The following is an 11,801-nucleotide window of genomic DNA, read 5'->3' on the forward strand; positions in this document are numbered from 1 at the left end:
ATATATATATATATATATATACAGATTTAAAGCTCCTGAATCCTTTACTTCAGACATTATTTACAACTTCAGAGTACTTTTTGTTAAATAAGTGAACCTGCCATACCAAACAGGGAGATGCCAAAAGACCACTCACTAAACCTGTCCCTTTGAACTGGACTGACTGAATATCTACTGTTTGTATCCATTAAAAAAAAATAAACATACAAATGAAAAATACAGCAAATACATTCTACATCTGTTGAAACACATCGATCTGAAGGTGGTTTGACGAAGACGGGATCAGCGTTCCTCCGTCAGAGCGTGTCTGATGCTCATATGTGCATAAACACCACTGAGCTTCACAGGATCTTCCTCTATGGGTGAGCATCCATTAAAAAACCCTCACAGTACATTAATTTGGACAACTATGCAAATATATTGAAATTTCACACAAACATACGATAGGGACCAGAGCCCCGAGAGCACGCATAGTTTGTGAATCAATAGCGGACTTATGTGTCACAGTGTCTGGTTGTGGTGCCCTGGACTGGCCACTTGAGGGTGCTCTCCTGTTTCTATGTTATATGTTTTGAACTCCATTTCCCATAGTCCCTTGCCTGTCTATTCTGTTCTGATCATGAGCACCTGTTAATCATTCTGATCATTATCACCGGTTAGTTAATTACTCATCATCTCATCTATATATACCATGCTCACTCTGTCTGTCATTGCTGCTGTATTGTATTTGTCTTCTGAATTCTGAGTTTGTCTAAGGTTACATCGTGTTATCTGTTCCCTATGTTTTGGATTACCTTTTGCCACGTTTTTTGTTCTGTTTTGATCATTTGTTACTTTAAATAAACTGCACTTGGATCTTACCTTGTTTTCTCCTGGCATTCCGTGACATTATGTGTGTCTAATGTATGACTCTGATATACAGGAGTGTCATGCATGCGTGCGAGTTCGTTATTATTACTCGAATCGTCTTTACCTTTACATTATCGTGACGGTTTGCTTCATGCAGCCGAGAGATGTAGTTTGCGTGCAGCGGTTGGAAGTTTTGAGCCGCCGTTCAGTCTGAATTTAACAGTGCGATGAGGCTTGCTGTGCCGAGTTCGAAGCAGTCAATCACAGAAAACAAGAGAGGCCGTGCTTTGATCATTTTATTTTAACACATTAATAATTAAATTAAACAATTATAGGATCATATTTAAATTCATTTTAAGCTATCTCGCGGCTACCCTGGAGGATCACTGAGGCCCCCTAGTGGTCTGCGGCCCCCCGGTTGAGAACCTCGGTTGTAGGACCTACTCGTCTGTAACTTGCAAAATAGTCGTAAAAAACCAACATTGATTCACATCTTGGATTGATCCTTCCTCAAAAATCATATGATATAATATAATTGCCATATAGCCGAACCCCATATGATGGATGAGCAATCCCAGTTTGTTTACAGGCATGTGGACTTGGGAAGCTCCATCTGTCTAGTATACAACACCATCTTTCTGAACAGCTCAGGATTTGAGGGGCTGATGGTGGAAAAGCCTGAGACCTTCACGTCCCTGGGTAATGGGACTGACCACTGCCTGTCCTTGACGCAATATGCCAATGAGGTCTATAAAAAGTCCAACTCCTCATTAGTCTAGTCTAGTGTAACCAAGTTCTTACAATCAAGAGACCAAATTAAACCTTAAAGCTTCAGTAACTAGCAGCAAATGTAATCGCACTATGAAATTTATTAACTTTTTCTCTTTTAAGCTAGACTTCACTCACATCCCAATCTGATAAATCAACCAGATGACCAACAACAAGAATCTCAGTCAGGACACATTTTGCTTTACAAATGAGTGCCTTTTGCATCTGAAGTGGCCTCATAGACTAATGCTCATCCATGTTTGCATAGATGTCCTTTACGATTAGACTTTTTGCCATGGACAATTTCACTTGAGCTCATCAAGAGGGCTGACAAGACGATGACACATTTAAGAGGGTGGAGTTAAGGGATTAAAAGATAAAAATGCAGCTAGGTAGAGAGAGCCGATGAGAGATGAAGTAAAAAAAAAAACCTGTTAGAACCAATCTTATAGAACCAATTAAGCCAACAAAATAAGAAAGAGAAAAGAAAGGTAGGTTGTGGCTTCGCTTGGTCATTGCAGGGTGGAATTAAAAACAAATAATTATCCTCTTTTTTTATTTTAAGCAATCTTCGAATCTGGTTGTAGTCCTGATTAAAAGTAACATGTTGATTCTTGGATATCTGTTTTCACTTCTCGGTGAGTATCTCTTTTACTAATAATAGACAATGTTTTCTCTGAAAAAGAAGCATTTTCTTAGACAGACAGCTAAGAGGTTCGGTCTCGAGTGCTAACCACTTATAATGTTCAATGTACAGTTGGTTGGTCATTATTAAAAAAATGATCCCACTTTATATTATGTGGCCTTAACTAATATGTACTTACATAAAAAAACTTATTGTGTTCATTTGTATTGCAAAATACTTTTGCTGCTATTGAGGTGGGAAACAGGTAAGGTTAGGGACAGGTTTGGTGGTATGGGTAGGTTTAAGGGTGGGTTAAGGTGTAAGGGATGGGTCAACAGTGTAATTATAAATGTAATTACAGAAATTAATTACAGATGTAATTACATATAGGTATTTTTAAAAATATAAGTACAATGTAAAAGCATGTATGTACACAATAAGTGCATTGCACCAAATGATTAAATGTAAGTACATAGTAGTTAAGGCCACCTAATATAAAGTGGGACCAAAAAAAAAAAAAAAAATTAATAATAATCAGGTTTCTGTGGTCATGAATGTTCAACTATAAGTGATATATAACTATTAGTAGATTAGAAATTTGAGATGCTTAACCGTAAAATTATTCTATATAGCCTATATAACCATTTGCTGTTTATTTCTGCCACAGGCACCATTGCCATTCACGCCATGACAAATAACTTGCAAGGTATTTACATTTTCTTTACTCTGTAGCTGAAATTATCAAAATGAAATGTTCTCTGAAGAAACCAATGCAGTGTGAATTACGTATAATTTTCTAAGAAAGCAATGCTCTGATTATTTTCTAATGCAATGTTAACAATTACAGTGCAGATGAATTATAAAACATAACATGGGTATTTATTTTTCTCGTTTCCCTTTCTAGAGAATATTGCAATCAAGGGAAAGGCTGTACAGTCATCTACGTTTTACTTCCAGGCAAACAGTGCCATTGATAATATTGATACTACCTGCACTCACACTAAAAACGAGATCAACCCATGGTGGAGGCTGGATCTGGTATATCTACGAATCATTAGAGAAGTGAATGTCACTAACAGGACGGACTGCTGCTTTGAACAAATTAGCGGAGCTGAAATTCGCATCGGAAACTCCCTGGAGAACAACGGCAACAACAATCCTGTGTAATGACAAATTTGCCTTTACCCATAAAAGTGTAACAATTTAAAATGGTTATTTAAGAGTAAAACATGAACATGTTGTGCAATATTTTGTAAAAGGATTTTTAAAAGAGAGTGAGACTCTTGCTCCTCCAATATTGCTTAAGTTCATGTACTTGTGAAATGAACAATGTTTCACATTCTCTCTCTCTCTCTCTAGATGTGCAGTAATTTCTGGTATTCCAGCAGGTAAATCAGTCTCTTACTCATGCGTGGAATGCAAGGCCGTTACATGAATGTAGTCATTACTGGAGATTCAAAGAACCTCTCTCTGTGTGAAGTGAGAGTCTATGGAAATGGTAATTTTTGACAGCTAAAAATACAGTATATATATATGTGTGTCGAATATGTCAATTTAATGTGTTAATCTAATTAATTAGTTATGGAAGAATAATGCATTAAATATTTTAAGGGAATTAACGCACTCACCCCACTCCTGACCCAAGAGCTATAGTACATACTTCCAGTGGCATAGCGCAAAATCACGGGGCCCCCGCAAAGCGTAAGTCCGGGGGAAAGGGGGTTGGGGGGCAGGACCGTCGCTAGTGAAATGAAAGTTAGTGACCAGGGTTTGAATTTAACTTTTTCAGTCACCATCGAATTTGGCTACAATTTTTTGAAGTTACCGGCTATTCATAACTTCTACAAGCCAGAAAAAAAAACAAAATCAAAATAAATTAGCACCTTTATTATTGCTTCAATGCAAAGGAAACCAGCGTACCCGCTGCAACGTTAATTGTCCGGTATGTTCAAGTAAGCTAGATATGCGCAGATGCTACGCAATTAGGCTGTATTTAATATATCATAATGACTCACAAGTTCAGTATTTGTTCTAAATCTGTGCAGATTTGGCTTAAATGAACTTGACCAAGAAATTAATGAGTGAACATCATTTACGAAAAGTAGCCCGCCAAATTGTCTAGTGATTTGACAGTGTTACCCTCCACAGCTGATTTTTACCCGCATTTGTCAGGTTGGCAGGTGTTAATTTCAAACCCTGGTGGTGACGATTATAGGGGCCCATGGCTGAGGGGGGCCCCCAGCCTAAAAAGACACTCAGAACAGTTGACAGGCCACTGCTGTGTGTCGTCACGAAAGCTTATCAATTGCATGCGTTTTTAAGCCTTGCCAATTTAAACAATCAAAGGAGTTTAAAGCATTCAAGCACAAGATGCAAAAGAACTCAACTGAGAACCGACCTCTCCTTCGTGTCCTCCTGCGTCTGAACGAACAAAAAAACCTTGCCAGTTTAAACAAACAAACACAAAAGGCGCGAAAGTTAATTCAGCAACCCGCGTGCTGTGTTCTCTGCGCACAGCGCATACGCAAAGAGCCGCATCTCAGAGCCCTTAAACAACGAATTAAGTTACGTCGCAATATTGGAAATATTTCTGTTTTTAAACCATGAAGGCTGATATCAAGCAACGTGTAAACTTTGCACAAGAGTTATGTCCAAGAGTTTTACAAACCGGTTTGTTATTGTGGAGACATTTCCATGCTCCATGCAAAAAATTAAACGTGATTGGTTGCTTTAACTGTCAGTCATATGGCCTCTTGGGTGGGCCTTGGCCATTCAAAGCGGCCAAGGTTCCCAGACCTTCTGCCATTAGTCTGAAGGTCTGGCTACGCGAGACTATTGTGGCCCGTACATAATGAATATTTGATAATGAACATATTTTGCGTTTAACAGGTTGTTTTTGAAAGTCTGTGCTTGAAATAAAGCTGCTCTTAATTTTCATTGATGACTGCAGTGTTAATCATTTGAATTCTAGGCCTATAACTCATTGTATAAATTAATGAGCCTGGTCTCATGAAAATGCGCATCACTAGCACAATGTTTTGTATTTTGCATACTATTTAAATGCAGAAACTGACTTTGGTGTGCATATGGTACGCACGTGTTTTACGTGCATATAATACACCGTTTTTGTGTGCATATGATACTCACTTTGTTGGCATGCATATGATACACATTTTGGCATACATATAATACGCACCTACCCTACACCCCTAAACCGTATCATATGCACAGCAAAGTCAATTTCTGCGTATATATAGTACTCCAAATAGAAACACAAAATTGTGTCATTGAAATACAATTTTCACACAAAGTGTGATCGACTTGCAGCTGCGCTGGGCAAACTGATTGGTTTATAACAACAAAGTCCCGCGAGAGCGATTCGAAATATAAGCCATCAGCTCTCTATCGCTGAACATTGAACACACTATATTTTAGACACCAATATTGTCTGTTTTTGCTCAAATATGCAAACGCAAATATTACTTATCAAAGCTACAGCAGAACGGTTGTGCGTCAACGAGCAACACACAGCAGTGATTCATTTCTGAATGAAACCACTTTGGAATGAATCGGGTGAACCAATGATTCAATGGCCCATTCATAAAGAGACCCATTTACTTTATTGCTGAATGAATCAGCCATTTGAATGAATCAAAAGAATTAATGACTCAATGAATTACTTAAGACATTTACCGACATCTACTGGCAGTTTCAGTGAGTTATTTGTAGAACCTGATTTTACCAGGTGTGACATGTTCCTGGATCAACATCTTTGTTGACCCTGGAACAACATTGTGATTAACCAATCAGATTTGAAGAACCAGTTTATAGTTTTTGTGAAGTTTAGGATAACATTCAGTGTTTGGTGCTTGTACATCAGTGTCATTCATCTATCATTTCTTCTGATTTTAGGGATTACTCATGGTTAAGTTTAGGTTTAGGTGTAGGGATATGGTCAAGACTAAATTTTTGGCTTAAAATGTTGTTCCAGGGTCAACAAAATATGTTGACCTAGGAACACATCTAACTCAGCAAAATCAGGATGTGTGTGTTATTTAGAGTATCACTTCATTAAAATAAATAAATAAATAAAAATCATATTTCCATGTTAATAAAAAAAAATCTGAAAATAAAATATCCATATTAATAAAAAACAATAACAAATAGAAAGTTCACCCATAAAATTAAAAAAAAATAATAATAATTTTCTTTCTAAAGTTACTTTTTTTGTAAAGTCTACTCTATTTGATGCTTTTCTCATTTAACACAACAATGCGTGTGTGCACCGCTGATTACTTAGAAAAATAATTAATTAGAACATAATAATTGCCATATCATGTAATTCATCAGATTAAAAGTTTGAATCACTTGACAGCCCTAAAATGTATTATATAGTTTATATTTATATAGTTTAGAACAGGGGTGTCAAACTCAATTCCTGGAGGGCCACAGCCCTGCAGAGTTTAGCTCCAATCCTAATTAAACACACCTGATCCAGCTAATCAGGTCCTTCAGGCTTATTTGAAAACTAGATTGGCATGCGTGTTGGAGCAGGGTTGGAATAAAATTTTTATGTTTACTTGCCTAAAATGTAACCTAACATGAAGCTTGATTACTTTCCAGATAGTGTGAAATTACATGGTAATGCGGCTCAGTCATCTGTATTTGAATACTACCGTGCTGATCAAGCCATTGATGGAATAAAACGCCCCGGGTGCAGCCTCATTTTGTACTCATACACATTCTGAGACGAATCCGTGGTGGAGGCTAGATCTGATGGATAATTACTATATTAGTACAGTGACCATCACAAACAGAGCTGACTGCTGTCCAGAACGACTCGACGGAGCAGAAATTCACATTGGAAACTCCCTGGAAAACAACGGCAACAACAATCCCACGTAAGAAAGTTACTCACGTAACTGTAAACGTAACTTTTTTTAAGAAGTGGTGATTTGATGTGAAGGATGTACTTTTTCTAAAAATGTTACGAATTGCCATGAGCGGGGGTTGGATAATCTATGGCAGTGTTTTAGTGCCACAGAAATTAATTAAATAAATAAATAAATAAATACGAGATTAAAGTCGTAATATTTTGAGAATAACGTCAAATTTACAAGAATAAAATCTAAATTACGAGAATAAAGTTGTAATATTTTGAGAATAAATTTAAAATTATGAAATTAAAGTCGTAGCAATATGAGAATAAAGTGAAATTTAGGAGAATATAAAGTCATAGAAATTTGAGATAAGCTTTGTACTGTTACGTTTAATGAAAGCTGAGACTTTGTGTTATAAGTTCAATTTTAAAAAGAAATTATAACTGCACACTCACTTAAGTATGGACTTATCTTTTAAGATAAATTTAATCTATAAGTTATAAATTCAATCTATAAGTTCAATACAATCTATAAGTTCAATTTTATCATGACATACAACCAATTTTATCAATGGCATACAAAAGTGTTTCTTCCACTTCACTACTAGTTAAAGCAGGAAATAAACAGAAATGAACATTAGAAGGCATTAAAGAAACAGTAGAGGGAAAGGAAAGGAAAGGAAAGGAGGAAAGGACATGATGTGTGGAATTTGTGCTTTGCATTTAACCCATCCAAGTGCACACACACAGCAGCTGAGTAGTGAAACGCACACACACACCGTTGAACACTCACCTGGAGCAGTGGGCAGCCAATGCTGTGGCGCCCAGGGAGCAGTTGGGGGTTCGGTGCCTTGCTCAAGGGTCTCACCGCAGTCGTGGTATTAAGGGTAGAGAGAGCGCTGGTTATTCACTCTCCCGACCGACAATCCCTTCCGGACCTGAGACTCGAACCCGTCACTGTTGTGCTTTTGCAGTTATTTTTGTCTCCATTGCTTAACAATGGAGCTCCAGATTTATATGTTATGATTATGTAAAATAGATTTTTGCACCCCTGCTGTTGCATTCTGTACTGTACTACAGAAATATGCATTACTATTTAATTTGAAGGTAGATATAAGCTCCAGATTTGCTCAACAAGCCATTGTGGTGCTTTATTTCACTCTACATTAATTGGGTGTGAAATGATTGTTGTGTTTTCCATCATCTATTTGACTCTTTCTAGATGTGCTGTGATTACTAGTATTCCAATAGGAGCATCCCACAGCTACTCGTGTCCCGATATGGAGGGACGTTACGTGAACATCATTGTTCCTGGAGATAGGTATCTTACGCTCTGTGAGGTTGAAGTCTATAGGGGTTTTCCAGGTAATTCACGATGTATGTAAATACATTAATAAAAACATTCACTATGAGGTAGAAATATGCATTTGTGTTGTACTTGTAAAAGATAGACACGATAACTGCTTCAACAAAAGTTCTCAGACATTTAGAAGCAAAAGTTTTCCTTTACAACAGTATAACTCTGAACACAGTTCTGTCTCACAGCCTTGTTTTCACTTAAGTTTGATGTTTATCTAGACAAAAGTCCAGAATCACATTTATTTCTCTTGTAAAACTCATTCCATGTCCTGTGTTCACTTATTGCACTTGTATTTTTTCAGTGCTAAAAAACTTTGTGAGGATGAAATTTGACTCCAATACTGATTTCGCTGGCCCAGAGAGTGACAAACTCCTCTATCAGGTTAGATTTATTTTTTTTTTTTTTGCTAAATATAAAAGTTAAACCTAAAAGCATGAAATTAAGAAAAGACACATCCGTCGAAAACACAAACATCGCATTAGTAAGTAAAATCCACAACAACAGTTCAAACATCAGAATTCACTGTATACTAGCTGTCGGTTGCGGAAATCAGCTGCTTTGCAGATTAGTTTCATAAATGCTCTTTATTTGGAGAAGTATTTCCTATACAGCATGTTTAAAAAGTACTAAGAAACTCATCTGAAAATATCAAGAAAAATGTAACACCGCTTGATGTTTTTTAGTTGCAGTCTGCTCTGGATGTAAGAGGGATCACCAATGTCAAACTGTCCTGGACAAAACCTCCCCAGCGAGAGATGAAACAGGACGTAGAGCAAGGTAAGCACATTTACACAACCCAACTCTTGAAGAATATATTATTTGGTTAAGACTAGACATAATTATATATGAGTCTGAATATATCTCCTTTACAGGTCCGTGTCAAAAAATCCATTAACCTGGATGCACAAAATGTCTTCAGAGGGAAAAGAAAGTTTCCACATTGATTCTGCTTAAATAAAAACTGCTAAAATACAGTAAATAAATATAATCCAGCCAATAAATTAACATGCATATTCTACAAAAACGTAAATTTCAGAATTTAAATGATTAGTATAGACGTCTTTCATTCTCTCATCAAGTTATCACAAACCACCACAGTGGGGTGCTAAATAAAGCACGACTGATTTTTTGTATTTCACTGTTCATTAATTAAGTGGTTAGTATCAGAACCTGTAATATACTTTGATAAGTACAAAATTCATGAATACCTCGTGAAAATATTTCCATTACACAAAACAATGTTTTAACAGCTATCAAGATTCCATGCAATTTGTGCACTATATTCCAAGTCTTCTACAAATGTAGCTTTAAGTGCCTGCCCTGGACAACAATTTGTACAGCTGTCTGCATGTTGTTTAAACTTTTTCATATGTCTGCATGATACTTGTGCTTCCAATAAACACAATACCACTTCAAATGATTGTATTTTAAGTTTTCTAACAACAATTCCAAAAAATAAAATCTGTTTCCTATTTCCACCCGCGTTCCACTTTGCAATAACCTCTAGAGCCGGGGCCTGTTTCATAAAACAAGTTTACCAAATAAGCCAGGCTTATTTCAGTTAGTCTGACTTATTTCGAACCAAATCAACTGACAATAAGCCAGACTAACTGATTTCAGTAATTGAGGGTTTGCTATGTCACAACAGTTATGAAATTCTTCAAAATTTCAATAATTCAGCACCAGGGCCAATCTCTATGGACCCATGAACCAGTGTCTATATGGTTTTTACCTGATCCTGGATAATTTGTAGGCCTTTTAATTAATGATATGTGTATAAATGAAAAGAAAGATTTGTAGTTGATAGTCTTAGGGGCAGATGTACTAAACAGGGCAAATTAGTGTTAGAGCGCAATTCCATAAAAGCGCCAATGGGAGGGGAAGATTCTGTGGGTGATTTTCTGACAATGCGCATATTGAAGAACACAGACACAGCCAGATAATTTCCATAATGACCAGCGCAATCTACCAAGCAGCGCAAATACCACCTGCTTTAAAGGCCGGTTCACACTGTGCGATTGTGGCCATGATTTGTTCGGCTGAAACAAACTTTGAAAATCCTAAAAGATTCTTATAATCCTAGGCTAAAATCTGTAGTCATGTTCACCAACAGCCGATTAATGGCTGTTGCGATCCAATTTTATCTCCGACGAAATTCTGGCAGTGTCAGAATATTTGGTGCACTGTCCTGCAGTATGACATCTCCCACGACGAATGTCAAACTGTCTTCATTTTTCAAGACAATCCATGATCAGAATTAATGCTTGAGATTTATTCTAACCGCATAAACTCCGGCGCTCCCATCCTGCTCACGGAATTCATATGATACATTGCCTTTGCTATGATAAACACCGGTTGTGCCGCTGTTTTCATGTGGGTGTGTGCTGCTTACACTATTCTTTTTAAATATGCCGCTATTGCCGCCATTCATATACTTTTCATGATAGCCACAATTTCAGCATCGCGTGTAATGCAGCTCGCAATCACTGAACGTGTATGGGTTGATAATGTAAACTCCGGACAACTTTTCTTGCGCGCACCCGCTTTTAACGCGTCTTGACTGTCGTACAGTCTGACATTAATGACAACTGAGATCCCACAGTGTGACATGCAACAATCGTAAAGGACTATTAAAAATCGCACAGTGTGAGCCCGGCTTAAGACATGCTTTGGGGCTGTTAAATAACGGCGCAAATACTAGTAATTTGATGAGCACAAACGTTAGTACATCGTGTTGAGTGATTCGTTTTAATACTCTCCTCCCATAAATTTTGCTTCTGAAAGGGAAACTCTTACAACTGCATATTCAATAAGGTCAGGTGCAAAAATAACTGTCCACTCCTTTTCAGAGCTAATTCTTCACTGCGTGTCTTTAGTAAATCTTGACAGTACTATTTTAACGTCAAAAGACGGTTTGCGCTGGCGCAAGCTGTTAGTAGGCCTAAATCTGGCCCTTAGCCTGCTTAACCAAACTCTCCATAAAACAAAGCAAGTCCTACAATTGAATAACATAACACATATTATACAGATACTTCATATGTAATGGTATTTGATGATTCGTAGTTGCATGTAGCAGATTACACTTTATATAAAATATTTGCGATTGGTTTTTAAAAGCTGAGTGTTTGTTGCATTTACACAGTTTTGACCAGCAGATGTCTCCAGCGTGAGACGTTGCGAGCACCTCGAAGTGGATCCTTTTGCAAAGCAATTGGTGCAAATGATTCAAAGCCTCAGAAAGGTTTGTTTCTCCCATCACTAGTAAAATATATTAGCATATATGCAGCATGGGCTGGCGCAAATTGCGGCAGTGGCAGCTA

General features: G+C 37.3%; 1 pseudogene; it reads left to right on the forward strand.

The window, feature by feature from the left end:
* The first annotated feature begins 1,409 nt into the window (after positions 1-1,409).
* LOC107693440 (uncharacterized) overlaps positions 1,410-11,801 on the forward strand; it is a 52,690-nt pseudogene continuing 42,298 nt past the window's right edge.

This window comes from Sinocyclocheilus anshuiensis, unplaced genomic scaffold, assembly GCF_001515605.1.
Source record: "Sinocyclocheilus anshuiensis isolate Anshui unplaced genomic scaffold, SAMN03320099.WGS_v1.1 scaffold1050, whole genome shotgun sequence".
In the NCBI taxonomy this organism is placed as follows: domain Eukaryota; kingdom Metazoa; phylum Chordata; class Actinopteri; order Cypriniformes; family Cyprinidae; genus Sinocyclocheilus; species Sinocyclocheilus anshuiensis.